At 42.8% G+C, this 10,754-nt stretch overlaps 1 long non-coding RNA gene across 2 annotated transcripts; it reads right to left on the reverse strand.

Annotated features, from left to right (window-relative positions):
* Nucleotides 1-6,586: 6,586 nt before the first annotated feature.
* Nucleotides 6,587-10,403, reverse strand: LOC113876342. 2 transcript variants are annotated; one of them, XR_003506462.1, is made up of 4 exons: nt 10,258-10,403; nt 9,428-9,538; nt 7,755-7,837; nt 6,587-6,626 (listed from the first exon to the last, which is right to left on the reverse strand). It is a non-coding gene; the product is annotated as an uncharacterized LOC113876342 (long non-coding RNA). The 2 variants fall into 2 exon arrangements; XR_003506461.1 differs by lacking the exon at nt 10,258-10,403 and adding an exon at nt 9,742-9,830.
* Between the last annotated feature and the right edge of the window lie 351 nt (nt 10,404-10,754).

Consider the following 10,754-nt stretch of genomic DNA (forward strand, 5'->3'; position numbering starts at 1 on the left):
TGGATCCAGCAATAACTGGCTGTGATTTATGTCAAAATGCGTTCTGCATGTATTTTTTCTCAAGAGGTAGAGAGTAATCACCCCTCCAATGAGATCGTCAATCCATCTGGAATTCCTTTTTCTTTATGAGGTTAGGCAGAGTGGTAATGTCATTCTCTTTCACTATTTAAGAACTTCCACGCTATCCTGCCTACTGACCGTTAACAATTTAACAATGCCGGCATCAGTACAGGAGGGGTCCCTTTTCTCCGTTTATGTTTGTAGACTTTTTGACAAAGGCCATTCTTACCGGTGTGAACTGATATGTGATTGTATTTGACTTTCATTACTGCAAGATTTCATGATTTTGAAATCCTTTAAAAAAAAAAAACAAAAAAACAAAAAACGGTATGAGTAAAACTGAACTCCCGAGTTTGGCTTTTGACAGTCTGCTCTGTTTTGACTTCTTTTCCAGGACATTTGTTGAGGACAGTGTCTTTTCCTTGCATTCCCGCAGGGCTGGTGAAGAGTAAGTGCTCATGTGAAAGAAAGGAAAGAGAAGTCACTCAGTCGTGTCCCGACTCATTGCGACCCCGTGGACTGTAGCCTACCTGGCTTTTCCGTCCATAGGATTCTCCAAGCAAGAATACTGGAGTGGGCTGCCATTTCCTTCTCCAGGGGATCTTCCCGACCTAGGGATCGAATCCGGGTCTCCCGCAATGGAGGCAGACGCTTTAACCTCTGAGCCACCAGCGAATAGGCGCATAGGCACATGTGCAGGTAGGCACAGCTTTTCTGTTGTTCTTACCAAAAATGGCCACAAGGCGGTAGCATTTCTCATGCGCCACACTTTTGCTGGGGGATCATGGTAACAACTTTAATCGGTGTGGAGTTGCTTACTGTTGTTTATCTGTTTAAACTTTACAGGAATTTGATTCAGCTCTACATAGACGTATATCTATTCTTTGCTTTTAAGGGGACTTTTTCCAATTAAGTCTTTCAGTGTATTCCGTAGACTTCCCTGTGCTCTTCAGGAGGCCTTTGTGGATTATCTGTCTGACAATAAGTAGTGTGTTAATGTGTTAATCCCAACCTCTTAATGTCCCACTTCCCCTATGTATTTTTTTCAGATAATCATAAGCTGGTTTTCTAAGTCTGTGAGTTTCTCTTAACAAAGTTCATTTTAATGAATTCATAGATCCCACCTGTAAGTGATATCCCCCCTCTGATGGACTTCACTGTGTATGACGAGTCTCTCGGTCCATCTATGCTGCTTCCAAGGTGTTTTTCCTTCTTTTTGATGACTGGGTGTATTCCAGTGTCTACATGATACTAGTTACTCGTCATTTCTCTATTGACGGACTTTTTGATTGACGCTCTGCTTTGGATGTTATGGTGGCTCAGTGGTAAAGCATCCACCTGCAATGCAGGAGACTCAGGTTTGATTCCTGGGTTGGCAACATCCACTGGAGGAGGGCATGACAACACGCTCCAGTATTCTTGCCAGGAGAAGCCCATGGACAGAGGGGCCTGGTGGGCTACAGTCACAGGGGTTGCAGTGAGTCAGACGCGATCTGAGCAACTAACACTTTCACTTCTGCGGTCTTGAATATTGTCAATCGTGCTGCCCTGAATATAAGGGAACAGTATCATCTTAAATTATGATTTTCTCCGGATCTGAGGCAAGGGATGGGCTTGCCAGAGAGACTGGTAACTCTGCATTTAGTGGTTTAAGAATCTCCATACTGTTTTCCTTTGTGACCTGACTGCCCATTGACATCCCTGCCCCCCAGTGTAGAAGAATCCCCTCTTCTCAGCAACGTTTACTCTTTGTTTCTCTTTTGGAGGATGGCCATTCTGCCCTGTGTGAGGGGGCTGGCGCTTGCAGCTTGATTGGTACTCATCTAACAGTGATGCTGAGCATCTTTTATGTGCGCTATGCCCTTCTGGATGCCTTCTTAGTGAAATATTCATTTCGATCTTTGGCATCATATTCTGTTGGGTTGGTTTTTTTTTTTTTTTTAATTATTCTTTTTCATTGAGCTTTATGAGCTGTCTGCCTGTTTTCTAGATAAATCCTGAGTTTTTATTTTTGGTTGCAAACTGCTTTTTTTCCTATGCTTCATGTTGCCTTTCTTTTTTTAGGGTTTTCCTTGCGGTGCAATAGCTTTTAGGTTACTGAGGTCCCTTTTGCTGAGTTAGGTCTTATTGTTCATTATTCTAAGAGTGGATCCAAAAACAACTTGCTTGCCATTTCTGTCAAAGTGTGTTCTGCCTATATTTTCCTCAAGAGCTTTCAGAGTAATCTTCCCTTCTTTTAGTTCTTTAATCGATTTGGAGTTTCTTTTCCTGTATGGGGGTTAGGAGTGTTGTAATTTCATTTGCTTTGCACTGGTTTAAGGAACCTCCATTCTCTCCTTTGAGCTGGCTGTTAGCAGTTTACATTCCCAGCATCAAGGCAGGATAGTGGCTTTCCTCCAAAACTTCTCCACTATTTATTGTCTGTAGACTTTTTGACAAAGGCCATTCTGACAGGCTTGTGAAGAGACTTCTAGTTCTAGTTTTGATTGTCATTTCTCTAATACTTAGTGATGTGAGCATCTTTTCATGTACTTTATGGCCATCTGGATGCCTATTTGGGAGAAATATCCATTTAGATCTTTGGTGCATTTTTAAATTTTTTTAATTGAACAACATGAGTTGTTTGCATGTCTGGGGGATGCATTCCTTACTTTTTCCTTGCTTGCAAACATTGGTGTTTTTTTTTTTTTCCTGAGGATTATCTTTGTTTTCCTTTAGGGTTTCCCTATGCACCTAACAGAAGCAGAAGACATTAAGAAGAAGTGGCAAGAATACATAGGACTGCTATATAAAAAAGATCTTCATGACCCAGATAATCACGATGGTGTGATCACTCACCTAGAGCCAGACATCCTGGAGTGGGACGTCAAGTGGGCCTTAGGAAGAAGCATCACTACAAACAAAGCTAGTGGAGGAGATGGAATTTCAGTTGAGCTTTTTCAAATCCTAAAAGATGATGCTGTGAAAGTGCTGCACTCAATATGCCAGCAAATTTGAATAACTCAGCAATGGCCACAGGACTGGAAAAGGTCCATTTTCATTACAATCCTAAAGAAAGGCAATGCCAAAGAATGTTCAAACTACTCCACAATTGCACTCATCTCACAGGCTAGCAAAGTCATGATCAAAATTCTCCAAGCCAGGCTTCAACAGTACATGAACCATGAACTTCCAAATGTTCAAGCTGGATTTAGAAACGGCAGAGGAACCAGAGATCAAATTGCTAACATCCACTGGATCATCAAAAAAGCAAGAGAGTTCCAGAAAAACATCTGCTAAGTCGCCTCAGTCGTGTCCGACTCTGTGCGACCCAATGGACGGCAGCCCACCAGGCTTCCCCGTCCCTGGGATTCTCCAGGCAAGAACACTGGAGTGGGTTGCCATTTCCTTCTCCAATGCATGAAAGTGAAAAGTGAAAGTGAAGTCACTCAGTCGTGTCCGACTCTTTGCGACCCCATGGACTGTAGCTTAACAGGCTCCTCTGTCCATGGATATTCCAGGCAAGAGTGCTGGAGTGGGGAGCCATTGCCTTCTCCTGGGAGAACATTATACAGAGCCATCAAATCCTTCAGATACTTTTAAGATCCCCTGTTAGTAGTTTAGCCAAATCTACTAAAATCACACAGCAATGAGCCCTTTACTTTTTCCTAATAGTATGATCACAAAGCACTGAAGAAAAAATTACTGTGATTGAAACAAAGCAATGCATAATGACCGAAGACAAATGTGTTCAGTTATTCTTTTAAAATCTAACAGTTGTTAATATTGTTTTAAAAACATCTTCAGGTTTTAGATTTAAATCTCTTACACAAAATTGATGATTCTATTATGTCAGAGATGGATTAGAAAAATGCAATAATTTAGTGCCTACATCCACTATGTCAAAGCCTTTGACTGTGTGGATCACAACAAACTGTGGGAAATTCTTCAAGAGATGGGAATACCACACCACCTGATCTGCTTCTTGAGAAATCTATATGGAAGTCAAGAAGCAACAGTTAGAACTGGACATGGAACGACAGGCTGGTACCAAATTCGGAAAGGAGTACATCAAGGCTGTATATTGTCACCCTGCTTATTTAACTTAGATGCAGAGTACATCATGAGAAATGCTGGGCTAGATGAAGCACAAGCTGGAATCAAGATTTTCAGGAAAAATATCAATAACCTCAGATATGCAGATGACACCACCCTTATGGCAGAAAGCAAAGAAGAACTAAAGAGCCTCTTGATGAAAGTGAAAGATGAGGGTGAAAAAGTTGGCTTAAAACTCAACATTCAGAAAACTAAGATCGTGGCATCTGGTCCCATCACTTCATGGCAAATAGATGGTGAAACAGTGGAAACAGTGACAGACTTTATTTTCCTAGGCTCCAAAATCACTGCAGATGGTGACTGCAGCCATGAGATTAAAAAATGCTTACTCCTTGGAAGAAAAGCTATGACCAACCCAGACAGCATATTAAAAAGCAGAGACGTTACTTTGCCAACAAAGGTCCATCTAGTCAAAGGTATGGTTTTTCCAGTAGTCATGTATAGATGTGAGAGCTGGACCATAAAGAAAGCTGAGCTCCGAAGAATTGATGCTTTGGAACTGTGGTATTGGAGAAGACTCTTGAGAGTCCCTTGGACTGCAAGGAGATCCAACCAGTCCATCCTTAAGGAAATCAGTCCTGAATACTCATTGGAAGGACTGATAGTAATGCCAAAACTCCAATACTTTGGCCATCTGATGTGAAGAACTGACTCACTTGAAAACACCCTGATGCTGGGCAAGATTGAAGGCAGAAGGAGAAGGGGACAACAGAGGATAAGATGGTTGGATGGCATCCACGGACGTGAGTGTGAGCAAGCTCTGGGAGTTGGTCATAAACAGGGAAGCCTGGCGTGCTGCAGTCCATGGGGTTGCAAAGAGACAGACATGACTTAGCGACTGAACTGAACTGATTGAATACACTGCTGCTGCTGCTGCTGCTGCTAAGTCGCTTCAGTCGTGTCTGACTCTGTGTGACCCCATAGATGGCAGCCCACCAGGCTCCCTGGGATTCTCCAGGCAAGAACACTGGAGTGGGTTGCCATTTCCTTCTCCAATGTATGAAAGTGAAAAGTGAAAGTGAAGTCGCTCAGTCGTGTCCGACTTAGCGACCCCATGGACTGCAGCCTACCAGGCTCCTCTGTCCATGGATTTTCCAGGCAAGAGTACTGGAGTGGGGTGCCATTGCCTTCTCCAACTGAATACACTGAAAGAACCTATATGGGAAAAGACCTCCTCCCTCCAAAATAGATATATGTTCATGTATACCAAAACCAGGTTCCTGTACCTAAAACAAACACAACATCGGAAATCAACTCTACTTCAATAGAAAATAAACTCTAAACCAAAACAAAAACCACAGCTGGAGCAGGGAGAAATGCTGCCCCTTCTGGCCACTTTAGTATCAGCCACTGAAAAAACCTGCTCTTGGGACACTTATCCACCTGCTACCTGGGAAACCTGGGTTGGGAAGATCCCCTGAAGAAGGGAACAGCTACCCACTCCAGGATTCTGGCCTGGAGAATTCCATGGACTGTATAGTCCATGGGGTCGCAAAGAGTCAGACACGACTGAGCGACTTTCACTTTCACATGGACACTTGTTTTCACCAGGCCTGCGAGAATGTAAGGGAAAAAACACCTGTCCTCAACAAATGTCCTCAAGCAGGTCCTGGAAAAAGAATTCAAAAGAGGGCAGACGACAAGAGGGCAATCTCCACAGGTCAGTTTTACACTGTTTTGTTGTTATTTTATTTTAAATCATATGAAAAGCCTCCACACACTAAAATCTTACAGAAATGCAAATCAAAACTACAATGAGGAATCACCTCACACTGGTCAAAATGACCTTTGTCAAAAAGTCCACAAACAATAAAGGCTGGTAAGTTTTGGAGAAAAGGGAATTCTCTTGCACTGATGTTGTCAATGTAAATTGTTAAAAGTCCATACAGAGGAGAGGGTGGAGCCTCCTTAAACAAGAGAACAGTGAATGAAATTACGACACTCCCTATCCCCCTACAGAAAAAAATAACTTCAAAATGACTAAAGAGCTAAATGGAGGGACAATTACTCTAAACCTCTTGAGGGATTTATAGGGAAAACACACTTTGACATAAATGGCAGCAAGCCCTTTTGGATCCATTGCAGGAAGGGGGACCCCTCCCAGGGCCCAAAACTGGGCTCTTGTCTAACACTCGGAAATGAATTGTCTGAGGAGACACATGCGCTGACACAGCAAGAGATTTTCTTGGGAAAGGGCACCCGGCTGGAGAGCAGGAGGGTAAGGGAACCCAGGAGAGCAGCTCTGTCACATGGCTTGTGGTGTTATGGTGATGGGATTAGTTTCCGGGTTGTCTTTAGCCAATCATTCTGACCCAGAGTCCTTCCTGGTGGTGCACGCCTTGTTCAGCCAAGATGGATGCCAGGGAGAAGGATTCTGGGATGTGGTCAGATATGTGGTGTCTCCTTTTGACCTTTCCCGAATTCTTCTGGTTGGTGGTGGCTTATAAGTTCCATGTTCTTACCAGGACCTCCTGTCGGAAAACAATTCATGCAAATAGTTACTATGGTGCCTGGCCAGGGTGGGTGGTTTCAGTCAGCATGCTTTTCCTAACAGATCCACTTTTAAATAATGAAAAATTAAACAAAACTCAACAAAAGAGCCTCTAACCTCAAAAGCTTTTGCATTGCAAGGGAAACTGTAAACCAAACTTAAAAAAACCTGGGAATGAGGGGGAAAAAATGTTTGCAACTGAATTTAGAAACAAGAAATTTCTCTCCAAAACATGCAATCAGCTCATGCAGCTCAATACCAAAAAAACAACCAACCCAGCAGAAAAATGGGGCAAAGATCTAAATGGACGTTTGTCCAAAGAAGGCATCCAGGTGGCCATAAAGCACCAAAAAAGATGCTCAGCATCACTAGTTACTGGAGAAATGCAAATCAAAATGGCAACAAGGTATCACCTCACACCCCTCAGAATGTCCATCTTCTCAAAGATCTACAAAGATTAAATGTTGCTGAAGGCGAGGGGAACAGGGAATCCTACACTTTGGGCCGGAAAGTAAATGGGTGGTGTGCAGCCATGAAGTAAAACAGTATGGAGGTTCCTTTAAATATTAACTATAGAGTTACCACATGATCTGGCAAGCCCACTTCTTGCCTTAGATCCGGAAGGAAGATTAATTTTATATGACACGTGCATCCCTCTTTTCAGGGCAGCCCTATTGACAATATCAAAGACACAGCATCAACCAAAATGTCCATCCATAGACAAATGAAGAGTAACTACTCCTCTGTACACTGGAATACACTCAGCCCTCAAAAAGAACGAAAATACGCCATTGGCCGCAGCGTGGATGGACCAAGAGGTTTATCATATTGGGTGAAGTCTGTCAGAGAGGCAAAGAGAAATGTCTGGTCACTTACAGGTGGAATCTGTCATTTCATTCAAACGAACTAATTTATAAACAGAAACAAACTCACAGGCTTAGAAAACCCACTTATAGTTATTTTTTATTTTTTAAAAAGGCAGGGGAAGGGAGACATTAAGAGGTTGGGATTAACATACACATAGTACTGGGAGGCCTGGCGTGCTGCGATTCATGGGGTCGCAGAGAGTCGGACACAACTGAGCGACTGAACTGAACTGAGTACTTACCAACTAGAGAATCCAAAAGGACCTAGTGACTAGCACACAGAAGTCTACGGAACACATGGAAGGAACCGATATGGGAAAAGAATCTGAAAAAAACCAGATAAACGTTCATATATAACTAAATCAAGTTCCTGTATACCTATAACAAACACAACGTTGGAAATCAGCTCTTCTCCAATAGAAAACAGACGCTAAATTGCAAAAGAAAAACAGTGGAGCATTAAGAAGTGCTGCCGCCTTGTGGTCACTGTTGGTAACAACAACTGAAAAACCTGTTCTCATAGGCACTTAATATTCACCACGTCTGTGGGGCTGTCAGTAAAATACACCAGCCCTCAACAAATGTCCCTGGGTTGGTAACGGAGAAAGAACTCAAAACAGAGCAGACTGTCAAGAGGACGATCTCGGGAGGTCAGTTTGACTCTCACTGTTTTCTAAAAAATCACATGGACATATTTCAACATTGTGAAATCTTAAGAGAAATGCAAATCAAAACTACAATGAGGTATCACCTCACACAGGTTAGAATGGACATCGGCAAAAGGTCTAAAACCAATAAATGCTGGGGAGGTTGTGGAGAGAAGGGAACCCTCCTACAGTGGTGCTGGCAATGTCGATTGTTAACAGCCAGCACACAGAACAGTGAGGAGGTTTCTCAAGTAAAAAGTGAATGAAATTAAAACACTCCAGAGAGAAAAAGAAACTCCACATTGATTAAAGAGCTGAATAGACGGCCAGTAATCCAAATCTCTTGAGGAAAATATAGGTATAATATGCTTTGACAGAAATCACAACTTTTTTTGGTCTACCTCTTAGAGTAATGGAAAACTAAACTAAACAAATGGGGCCTCGTTGACTTTAAAAGCATTTGCTCAGCAAGGGGAGCCATAAACAGGAAAAAAAAAAAAAAAGAAAAGAAAGCCCTCAGAATGGTAAAAATTAAGTGAATTTACTTGTTGAATATTAAGTGCCCATCAGCACGGTTTTTCCAGTTGTTGTTATGAATGCACTTGAATCATCCAGAAACATACCCCTCCCCAGTCCCTGGAAAAATTGCCTTCCACAAATCCAGTCCCCAAAATGCTGGAGACTGCTGCTCTATAGCATAACAATAAGAATATATCTAACAGAACTGACCACTACAGTAAAAACTGACTACATATTAAACTTGTTTTTTAAGTTTTCAAAAACAGCAAGATCTTTCTTATATAGAGCTCCAACATAAATACAAATTAGAATACAAAACACTTTTCAACATGAACTAATTAGGTTTTTGGGGGGAAAAGTCCACAAAGAAAACAGCACTTTACTGTTACTTATTTCTAGACAAATTCAGGTTCTGTGGGTATTATTTTAGCCCTGTATTACATGCTTTGTCTCTATTTACTGACAATGAGAAGTTTGGAGGTTTTTCCCCTCATATTTAAAATAAATAGCATTTTCTGTAAAGGAAAATTAATAAGTTAACTTGTTAACAAATTAACTTTATATATAACAAGCTAACTTTATTCTTCAAGGAACTATAAGAGAAGAAATGAGCCTGAAGTTAGCAGAAGGAAAGGAATACTAAAAATCAGAGCAGAAGTGAATGAAATAAAGACCAGAGAACTAATAAAACAGATCAGTGAAACCAAGAGTTTTTTTTCTCTTTCAGAAGAAAATGTTTCATTACTTACCACTGGTAGGGACATGGAGGAGGGCAACCTTCGTTCAGGCACCTAAGACTTTCAGCACCTCACTTCCATCCTGTCTTCTGTTCCTCTCTAGATCCAGCTGAATTAATTGCCCTCAAAAAAGCAAGAAACACGTTTTGGTTTCATCCCAGCGATTCACGTTCTCCCTCCTCCTGGAACCCCCCTCCCACCACTTCACTCTCCTCGCTCCTTCTCCCACTCCAGCCCAGCGGGCTTCACTTGCCCAGACACACCTGCTGGTCACCCTCAATCAGCATGACCAAGCTGCCCTGTTAGTGTCAAAACAAAATTCATACTTTGTTTTGTTTTTTACTCCTTTCTCCCCTGTCTTCCTAATACGCTGAGAGCCATGTGAGGACGAACACTGCTCTCCTTACCCACTCACAGATGCTCTGCCCTCTGTGTCTGCACACAGGGGGCCCCCCTCCTTCTCTTCCCCAGCATCTCCCACAACAGAGGAAATACAGACGTTCATTCATTCTGAGTTCTCCTCTGAATTATAATTACCTGCAAATTCCCAGGGACTCCAGAAAGCTAGGTTTTATATGGTACCTTCAATAAATCCCATAAAACCTTTTATGTTAGCAAAAAAAAAAATTGCACTTGAATTTTTGCTCAGTAAAGCCCCACTGGAAACCCCACGCTCTGCTCCCCATCATCCCTCCATCCAGCCGGAGCCGAGGTGTGGTCAGCGGGGCAGGGTCAGCACATTTCCTGCCCAATGTCAGTGTACAAACACAGCTCCAATGTTCTCTCCTGTTGGAGACCCCCTCTGTTTTTTGCTCAGCAGTGGAGCATTAAGAAGCACTCACCTGACTCTGGCTCTTTGCTCCAGAGTTCTGTGCAGGTAAGAGTTACTCAGGATGGACCAGGGGCTCCTGAGTCTGTAGTTACAGGGACTGGGTCCTGAGATGCGCTCTGCCCACAGAGACACCATTACCACACCAGCTGCAGCATCAGAGACAACAGCAGCATCTGCACGGAGCATCTGCTGCATCTCCAATGAGAAGCAAATGTTTTCCTGGGCACAGTCCTCCTCCTCCTCAGATCAGAAGAGAAAGACAGAGGGAGAGAGAGAGACAGAGTGAAACACACAGAGAGAAACAGAAACAGAGAGATACAGTGAGAGACACACACAGAGAAAGAGACAGAGTCAGGCAGAGAGTGTGTGTGTGTGTTTCTTACACAAAGTAGCCTGCCAGGCTCCTCTGTCTGTGTGACCCCATGGACTGTGGCCTGTCAGGCTCCTCTGTCCATGGGATTTCCCAGGCAAGAAAACTGGAATGGGTGGCCATTTCCTCCTCTAGGG

This window comes from Bos indicus x Bos taurus, chromosome 18 (genome assembly GCF_003369695.1).
Source record: "Bos indicus x Bos taurus breed Angus x Brahman F1 hybrid chromosome 18, Bos_hybrid_MaternalHap_v2.0, whole genome shotgun sequence".
Lineage (NCBI taxonomy): Eukaryota > Metazoa > Chordata > Mammalia > Artiodactyla > Bovidae > Bos > Bos indicus x Bos taurus.